The sequence below is a fragment of the Nerophis lumbriciformis genome, linkage group LG15 (assembly GCF_033978685.3).
Source record: "Nerophis lumbriciformis linkage group LG15, RoL_Nlum_v2.1, whole genome shotgun sequence".
NCBI classification, from domain to species: Eukaryota; Metazoa; Chordata; class Actinopteri; order Syngnathiformes; family Syngnathidae; genus Nerophis; species Nerophis lumbriciformis.
The window spans coordinates 30,651,537-30,661,536 of NC_084562.2; positions in this window are offsets into that span (position 1 = coordinate 30,651,537).

The following is a 10,000-nucleotide window of genomic DNA, read 5'->3' on the forward strand; positions in this document are numbered from 1 at the left end:
TCTCCTCGCTGGAAGTCCAAAAAAAAGGCGTAAATTTGACTAAGTGCCTAGGAGGATGTCCCTTTAAGAAGGCTGACCTGCTATGGTTCTCCACCCGGGTACGGAAAGCAAAATTAGTCCCTCTCCTCGCTGGAAGTCCAAAAAAAAGGTGTAAATTTGACTAAGTGCCTAGGAGGATGTCCCTTTAAGAAGGCCGACGTGCTATGGTCCTCCACCTGGGTCAGGAACGCAAAATTGTCCCTCTCCTCGCTGGAAGTCCAAAAAAAAGGCGGAAATTTGACTAAGTGCCATCATTTTAGAGTACCAGGACTATAGTGGGGGAATTGGAGCCCTCTGGTGGACACTCGCTGCAAATGCACCCTGAATTAAAGACATTATTTCCAGTTCTTTTGGGGCCCTATTTTCAGGCGTAAATTTGACTAAGTGTCTAGGGGCATGTCCCTTTAAGAAGGCCGACCTGCTATGGTTCTCCACCTGGGTCTGGAACGCAAAATTAGTCCCTCTCCTAGCTGGAAGTCCAAAAAAAAAGGCGTGAATTTGACTAAGTGTCTAGGAGGATGTCCCCTTAAGAAGGCCGACGTGCCTTGGTTCTCTACCTGGGTACGGAACGCCAAATTAGTCCCTCTCCTCGCTGGAAGTCCAAAAAAAAAGGTGTAAATTTGACTAAGTGCCTAGGAGCATGTCCCTTTAAGAAGGCCGACCTGCTATGGTTCTCCACCTGGGTCAGGAACGCCAAATTGTCCCTCTCCTCGCTGGAAGTCCAAAAAAAAGGCGTGAATTTGACTAAGTGCCTAGGAGGATGTCCCTTTAAGAAGGCCGACGTGCTATGGTTCTCCACCTGGGTCAGGAAAGCAAAATTGTCCCTCTCCTCGCTGGAAGTCCAAAAAAAAAAGGTGTAAATTTGACTAAGTGTCTAGGAGCATTTCCCTTTAAGAAGGCCGACCTGCTATGGTTCTCCACCTGGGTCAGGAACGCCAAATTGTCCCTCTCCTCGCTGGAAGTCCAAAAAAAAGGCGTGAATTTGACTAAGTGCCTAGGAGCATTTCCCTTTAAGAAGGCCGACGTGCTATGGTTCTCCACCCGGGTACGGAAAGCAAAATTAGTCCCTCTCCTCGCTGGAAGTCCAAAAAAAAGGCGTAAATTTGACTAAGTGCCTAGGAGGATGTCCCTTTAAGAAGGCTGACCTGCTATGGTTCTCCACCCGGGTGCGGAAAGCAAAATTAGTCCCTCTCCTCGCTGGAAGTCCAAAAAAAAGGCGGAAATTTGACTAAGTGCCTAGGAGGATGTCCCTTTAAGAAGGCTGACCTGCTATGGTTCTCCACCCGGGTACGGAAAGCAAAATTAGTCCCTCTCCTCGCTGGAAGTCCAAAAAAAAGGCGTAAATTTGACTAAGTGCCTAGGAGCATTTCCCTTTAAGAAGGCCGACCTGCTATGGTTCTCCACCCGGGTCCGGAACTCAAAATTAGTCCCTCTCCTAGTTGGAAGTCATCAAAAAAAGGCGGAAATTTGACTAAGTGCCATCATTTTAGAGTACCAGGACTATAGCTGGGGAATTGGAGCCCTCTGGTGGACACTCGCTGCAAATGCACCCTGAATTAAACACATTATTTCCAGTTCTTTTGGTGTTCCCGGGGAATGAGAGGCCTTTTGTGGGCCAGAAAGAGTGGGGGACCCTTGGAGCCCCTATTTTCAGACAGTTTGGCTTATTTCGGTGACGCCGGGGCGTCCATCAGGTCTTCCCGGGGAATGAGAGGCCTTTTGTGGCCATATGTCAACAAAAGAGTGGGGAAATGGAGCCCTCCGGTGGACTCCCGCTGCAAATGCACCCCCCAAATTAAATACATTAATTCCAGGCCTTTTGGGGCCCTATATTCAGACGGTGTGTAGCCCTCCAGTGGACTCCCGCCTCCAATGCACCCCCCAAATTAAAGACATCACCCCCCAAATTAAAGGCATCATTTCCAGTTCTTTTGGGGCCCTATTTTCAGACAGTTTGGCGGATTTCCTTGACGCCGGGGAGTCCTACAGGTGTTCCCGGGGAATGAGAGGCCTTTTGTGGGCCAGAAAGAGTGGGGAACCCTTGGAGCCCCTATTTTCAGACAGTTTGGCTTATTTCGGTGACGCCGGGGCGTCCATCAGGTCTTCCCGGGGAATGAGAGGCCTTTTGTGGCCATATGTCAACAAAAGAGTGGGGAAATGGAGCCCTCCGGTGGACTCCCGCTGCAAATGCACCCCCCAAATTAAATACATTAATTCCAGGCCTTTTGGGGCCCTATATTCAGACGGTGTGGAGCCCTCCAGTGGACTCCCGCCTCCAATGCACCCCCATAATTATAGACATCACCCCCCAAATTAAACACATTATTTCCAGTTCTTTTGGGCCTCTATTTTCAGACGGTTTGGCGTATTTCCTTGACGCCGGGGAGTCCTACAGGTGTTCCCGGGGAATGAGAGGCCTTTTGTGGGCCAGAAAGAGTGGGGAACCCTTGGAGCCCCTATTTTCAGACAGTTTGCCGTATTTCGGTGACGCCGGGGCGTCCATCAGGTCTTCCCGGGGAATGTGAGGCCTTTCGTGGGCCATATTTTCAGACAGATTGGCCTGTTTCAGTGACGCCGAGGCGTCCATCAGGTCTTCCCGGGGAGTGTGAGGCCTTTTGGGGCCCTATTTTCAGACAGAAAAAAAAGAAAAGTAACCCTTACACTACAAAGGACAGCGGGGAAACGCCCCCCCAGCAAAGTCACAGGGGAAGTGGGGTAGACAAGTGGAGAGTGTCTGGGGAAAAGTCCACAAAATGATCAAAAATCACACACAGGTACGAGTGCCACAAGTCCCGCCGCGTCCCACCCGAGTCCGAGGTGCCCCCCACATGCCCAAAACGCACCCAGCAAAGGCGCACTGTGAGTGGGGAAGAAAAGTTGGAAAAGTGGGCAAAAGTCCCGAATTTGATCCAAAATTATACCCAGGTTCGAGTCCCACAAGTCCCGCCGCGTTCCACCAGTGTTCCGGGGTGCCTACAATGTCCACAACTTACCCAGCAAAGGTGCACTGTGATTGGGAAGAAAAGTTGGGAAAGTGGGCAAAAGTCCCGAATTTGGTCCAAAATCACACCCAGGTTCGAGTCCCACAAGTCCCGCCGCGTTCCACCAGGGTTCCGGGGTGCCTGACATGTCCACGACGCACCCAGCAAAGGCGCACTGTGATTGGGAAGAAAATTTGGGAAAGTGGGCAAAAGTCCGGAAAATGACCAAAAACCACACCCAGGTTAGAGCCCCACACGTCCTGCAGTCGCACCCGAGTCCTGGGATGCCCAACATGTCCAAAAAAATCAAAAAAAGCCCAAAAAATCAAAAAAATCCCCGGGCCGTATCTTGGACGCCGGCGTACCGCGTTCGGCCCTCGTGCCGTAGTTTGGCGACCGATTGTAAAAATTTGCCGCGACCGGCTAGTTTTTTTCCTTGGAGTAAATAGAGAGTAGATCCAGCAGAAAATATGCACTATAAACAAAGAGAGGGAGTTTGGAGGGGGGCAAAAACGCCCTCTTGGAACTTTTGCAGCAGCACACATCAAACTAGCGGGGAGAAGGCATGCATAGCAAAAGGCCACGAAATGATCAAAAATCACACCCAGGTTCGAGTCCCACAAGTCCCGCCGCGTTCCACCAGGGTTCCGGGGTGCCTGACATGTCCACGACGCACCCAGCAAAGGCGCACTGTGATTGGGAAGAAAAGTTGGGAAAGTGGGCAAAAGTCCCGAATTTGGTCCAAAATCACACCCAGGTTCGAGTCCCACAAGTCCCGCCGCGTTCCACCAGTGTCTCGGGGTGCCTACAATGTCCACAACGCACCCAGCAAAGGCGCACTGTGATTGGGAAGAAAAGTTGGGAAAGTGGGCAAAAGTCCCGAATTTGGTCCAAAATCACACCCAGGTTCGAGTCCCACAAGTCCCGCCGCGTTCCACCAGGGTTCCGGGGTGCCTACAATGTCCACAACTTACCCAGCAAAGGCGCACTGTGAGTGGGGAGAAAAGTTGGGAAAGTGGGCAAAAGTCCCGAATTTGGTCCAAAATCACACCCAGGTTCGAGTCCCACAAGTCCCGCCGCGTTCCACCAGGGTTCCGGGGTGCCTACAATGTCCACAACTTACCCAGCAAAGGTGCACTGTGATTGGGAAGAAAAGTTGGGAAAGTGGGCAAAAGTCCCGAATTTGGTCCAAAATCACACCCAGGTTCGAGTCCCACAAGTCCCGCCGCGTTCCACCAGGGTTCCGGGGTGCCTACAATGTCCACAACGCACCCAGCAAAGGCGCACTGTGATTGGGAAGAAAAGTTGGGAAAGTGGGCAAAAGTCCCGAATTTGGTCCAAAATCACACCCAGGTTCGAGTCCCACAAGTCCCGCCGCGTTCCACCAGTGTCTCGGGGTGCCTACAATGTCCACAACGCACCCAGCAAAGGCGCACTGTGATTGGGAAGAAAAGTTGGGAAAGTGGGCAAAAGTCCCGAATTTGGTCCAAAATCACACCCAGGTTCGAGTCCCACAAGTCCCGCCGCGTTCCACCAGGGTTCCGGGGTGCCTACAATGTCCACAACTTACCCAGCAAAGGCGCACTGTGAGTGGGGAGAAAAGTTGGGAAAGTGGGCAAAAGTCCCGAATTTGGTCCAAAATCACACCCAGGTTCGAGTCCCACAAGTCCCGCCGCGTTCCACCAGGGTTCCGGGGTGCCTACAATGTCCACAACTTACCCAGCAAAGGTGCACTGTGATTGGGAAGAAAAGTTGGGAAAGTGGGCAAAAGTCCCGAATTTGGTCCAAAATCACACCCAGGTTCGAGTCCCACAAGTCCCGCCGCGTTCCACCAGGGTTCCGGGGTGCCTACAATGTCCACAACGCACCCAGCAAAGGCGCACTGTGATTGGGAAGAAAAGTTGGGAAAGTGGGCAAAAGTCCCGAATTTGGTCCAAAATCACACCCAGGTTCGAGTCCCGCAAGTCCCGCCGCGTTCCACCAGTGTCTCGGGGTGCCTACAATGTCCACAACGCACCCAGCAAAGGCGCACTGTGATTGGGAAGAAAAGTTGGGAAAGTGGGCAAAAGTCCCGAATTTGGTCCAAAATCACACCCAGGTTCGAGTCCCACAAGTCCCGCCGCGTTCCACCAGGGTTCCGGGGTGCCTGACATGTCCACGACGCACCCAGCAAAGGCGCACTGTGATTGGGAAGAAAAGTTGGGAAAGTGGGCAAAAGTCCCGAATTTGGTCCAAAATCACACCCAGGTTCGAGTCCCACAAGTCCCGCCGCGTTCCACCAGGGTTCCGGGGTGCCTACAATGTCCACAACGCACCCAGCAAAGGCGCACTGTGATTGGGAAGAAAAGTTGGGAAAGTGGGCAAAAGTCCCGAATTTGGTCCAAAATCACACCCAGGTTCGAGTCCCACAAGTCCCGCCGCGTTCCACCAGTGTCTCGGGGTGCCTACAATGTCCACAACGCACCCAGCAAAGGCGCACTGTGATTGGGAAGAAAAGTTGGGAAAGTGGGCAAAAGTCCCGAATTTGGTCCAAAATCACACCCAGGTTCGAGTCCCACAAGTCCCGCCGCGTTCCACCAGGGTTCCGGGGTGCCTGACATGTCCACGACGCACCCAGCAAAGGCGCACTGTGATTGGGAAGAAAAGTTGGGAAAGTGGGCAAAAGTCCCGAATTTGGTCCAAAATCACACCCAGGTTCGAGTCCCACAAGTCCCGCCGCGTTCCACCAGGGTTCCGGGGTGCCTACAATGTCCACAACGCACCCAGCAAAGGCGCACTGTGATTGGGAAGAAAAGTTGGGAAAGTGGGCAAAAGTCCCGAATTTGGTCCAAAATCACACCCAGGTTCGAGTCCCACAAGTCCCGCCGCGTTCCACCAGGGTTCCGGGGTGCCTACAATGTCCACAACGCACCCAGCAAAGGCGCACTGTGATTGGGAAGAAAAGTTGGGAAAGTGGGCAAAAGTCCCGAATTTGGTCCAAAATCACACCCAGGTTCGAGTCCCACAAGTCCCGCCGCGTTCCACCAGTGTCTCGGGGTGCCTACAATGTCCACAACTTACCCAGCAAAGGCGCACTGTGAATGGGAAGAAAAGTTGGGAAAGTGGGCAAAAGTCCCGAATTTGGTCCAAAATCACACCCAGGTTCGAGTCCCACAAGTCCCGCCGCGTTCCACCAGGGTTCCGGGGTGCCTACAATGTCCACAACGCACCCAGCAAAGGCGCACTGTGATTGGGAAGAAAAGTTGGGAAAGTGGGCAAAAGTCCCGAATTTGGTCCAAAATCACACCCAGGTTCGAGTCCCACAAGTCCCGCCGCGTTCCACCAGGGTTCCGGGGTGCCTACAATGTCCACAACGCACCCAGCAAAGGCGCACTGTGATTGGGAAGAAAAGTTGGGAAAGTGGGCAAAAGTCCCGAATTTGGTCCAAAATCACACCCAGGTTCGAGTCCCACAAGTCCCGCCGCGTTCCACCAGGGTTCCGGGGTGCCTGACATGTCCACGACGCACCCAGCAAAGGCGCACTGTGATTGGGAAGAAAAGTTGGGAAAGTGGGCAAAAGTCCCGAATTTGGTCCAAAATCACACCCAGGTTCGAGTCCCACAAGTCCCGCCGCGTTCCACCAGGGTTCCGGGGTGCCTACAATGTCCACGACGCACCCAGCAAAGGCGCACTGTGATTGGGAAGAAAAGTTGGGAAAGTGGGCAAAAGTCCCGAATTTGGTCCAAAATCACACCCAGGTTCGAGTCCCACAAGTCCCGCCGCGTTCCACCAGGGTTCCGGGGTGCCTACAATGTCCACAACGCACCCAGCAAAGGCGCACTGTGATTGGGAAGAAAAGTTGGGAAAGTGGGCAAAAGTCCCGAATTTGGTCCAAAATCACACCCAGGTTCGAGTCCCACAAGTCCCGCCGCGTTCCACCAGTGTCTCGGGGTGCCTACAATGTCCACGACGCACCCAGCAAAGGCGCACTGTGATTGGGAAGAAAAGTTGGGAAAGTGGGCAAAAGTCCCGAATTTGGTCCAAAATCACACCCAGGTTCGAGTCCCACAAGTCCCGCCGCGTTCCACCAGGGTTCCGGGGTGCCTGACATGTCCACGACGCACCCAGCAAAGGCGCACTGTGATTGGGAAGAAAAGTTGGGAAAGTGGGCAAAAGTCCCGAATTTGGTCCAAAATCACACCCAGGTTCGAGTCCCACAAGTCCCGCCGCGTTCCACCAGGGTTCCGGGGTGCCTACAATGTCCACAACGCACCCAGCAAAGGCGCACTGTGATTGGGAAGAAAAGTTGGGAAAGTGGGCAAAAGTCCCGAATTTGGTCCAAAATCACACCCAGGTTCGAGTCCCACAAGTCCCGCCGCGTTCCACCAGGGTTCCGGGGTGCCTACAATGTCCACAACTCACCCAGCAAAGGCGCACTGTGATTGGGAAGAAAAGTTGGGAAAGTGGGCAAAAGTCCCGAATTTGGTCCAAAATCACACCCAGGTTCGAGTCCCACAAGTCCCGCCGCGTTCCACCAGTGTCTCGGGGTGCCTACAATGTCCACAACTTACCCAGCAAAGGCGCACTGTGAATGGGAAGAAAAGTTGGGAAAGTGGGCAAAAGTCCCGAATTTGGTCCAAAATCACACCCAGGTTCGAGTCCCACAAGTCCCGCCGCGTTCCACCAGGGTTCCGGGGTGCCTACAATGTCCACAACGCACCCAGCAAAGGCGCACTGTGATTGGGAAGAAAAGTTGGGAAAGTGGGCAAAAGTCCCGAATTTGGTCCAAAATCACACCCAGGTTCGAGTCCCACAAGTCCCGCCGCGTTCCACCAGGGTTCCGGGGTGCCTACAATGTCCACAACGCACCCAGCAAAGGCGCACTGTGATTGGGAAGAAAAGTTGGGAAAGTGGGCAAAAGTCCCGAATTTGGTCCAAAATCACACCCAGGTTCGAGTCCCACAAGTCCCGCCGCGTTCCACCAGGGTTCCGGGGTGCCTGACATGTCCACGACGCACCCAGCAAAGGCGCACTGTGATTGGGAAGAAAAGTTGGGAAAGTGGGCAAAAGTCCCGAATTTGGTCCAAAATCACACCCAGGTTCGAGTCCCACAAGTCCCGCCGCGTTCCACCAGGGTTCCGGGGTGCCTACAATGTCCACGACGCACCCAGCAAAGGCGCACTGTGATTGGGAAGAAAAGTTGGGAAAGTGGGCAAAAGTCCCGAATTTGGTCCAAAATCACACCCAGGTTCGAGTCCCACAAGTCCCGCCGCGTTCCACCAGGGTTCCGGGGTGCCTACAATGTCCACAACGCACCCAGCAAAGGCGCACTGTGATTGGGAAGAAAAGTTGGGAAAGTGGGCAAAAGTCCCGAATTTGGTCCAAAATCACACCCAGGTTCGAGTCCCACAAGTCCCGCCGCGTTCCACCAGTGTCTCGGGGTGCCTACAATGTCCACGACGCACCCAGCAAAGGCGCACTGTGATTGGGAAGAAAAGTTGGGAAAGTGGGCAAAAGTCCCGAATTTGGTCCAAAGTCACACCCAGGTTCGAGTCCCACAAGTCCCGCCGCGTTCCACCAGGGTTCCGGGGTGCCTACAATGTCCACAACTTACCCAGCAAAGGCGCACTGTGATTGGGAAGAAAAGTTGGGAAAGTGGGCAAAAGTCCCGAATTTGATCCAAAATTATGCCCGGGTTGGAGTACCACGAGTCCCGCCGCGTTCCACCGGTGTCCCGGGGGTGCCTGGCATGTCCACAACTTACCCAGCAAAGGCGCACTGTGATTGGGAAGAAAAGTTGGGAAAGTGGGCAAAAGTCCCGAATTTGATCCAAAATTATGCCCGGGTTGGAGTACCACGAGTCCGGCCGCGTTCCACCGGTGTCCCGGGGGTGCCTGGCATGTCCACAACTTACCCAGCAAAGGCGCACTGTGATTGGGAAGAAAAGTTGGGAAAGTGGGCAAAAGTCCCGAATTTGATCCAATATTATGCCCGGGTTGGAGTACCACGAGTCCGGCCGCGTTCCACCGGTGTCCCGGGGGTGCCTGCCATGTCCACAACTTACCCAGCAAAGGCGCACTGTGATTCGGAAGAAAAGTTGGGAAAGTGGGGAAAAAAAGGACCGGGAAATATCCAAAATTATGCCCGGGTTGGAGTACCACGAGTCCGGCCGCGTTCCACCGGTGTCCCGGGGGTGCCTGGCACGTCCACAACTTACCCAGCAAAGGCGCACTGTCAGTGGGGAAGACCAAACATGTCTCGGATTTTTTCCAAGTACCTTAACGAGAGAGGCTAAAAAGCACCTGTTTTTACCTTCTCTCGTTGTTGTACTTAGAAAAAAAACGAGAAAAAAAAAAATCTGGGTTTTTTTCTAAGTACCTTAACGAGAGAGGCTAAAAAAACCATTTTTTACCTTCTCTCGTTGTTGTACTTAGAAAAAAAACGAGAAAAAAAATTTTCCCCATTCATTTCAATGGGAGTTCATTTTTTTTTTGGGATTTTTTCTAAGTACCTTAACGAGAGAGGCTTAATTTTTCACCTACTTTTTACCTTCTCTCGATTTTTCGTTTTTTACCTGGTCGACCAAAACACCTCCATCTCGTTACTATGTGCACCATGTCTGACAGGCTGAAATCACAGGGAACGCGTCCGAGTCAAAGTGAGCTATTTTCGGACACAAATATGGTGTTTTTCCCCTCTATCCTCTGGTCCTTTTTTCAAACTGATCTTCCAGCATCTGAGCGACAGGGGCTCATGCAGACACCTGTGTCCGCCCGAGGGGCGCCTTCCCGGACACATATATGGTGCTTTCCCCCTCTTTACCCCGGTCCTTTTTCAAACTGCTCTTCCAGCATCTGAGCGACAGGGGCTCATGCAGACACCTGTGTCCGCCTAAGGGGCGCCTTCTCGGACACATTTTCAACTTTTCCCGCATGAATGAAATCCTGGAACTGATTCCACCCAGGTACTTAGGGCTTCCAGGGCTTGAGCGACAGGGGCTC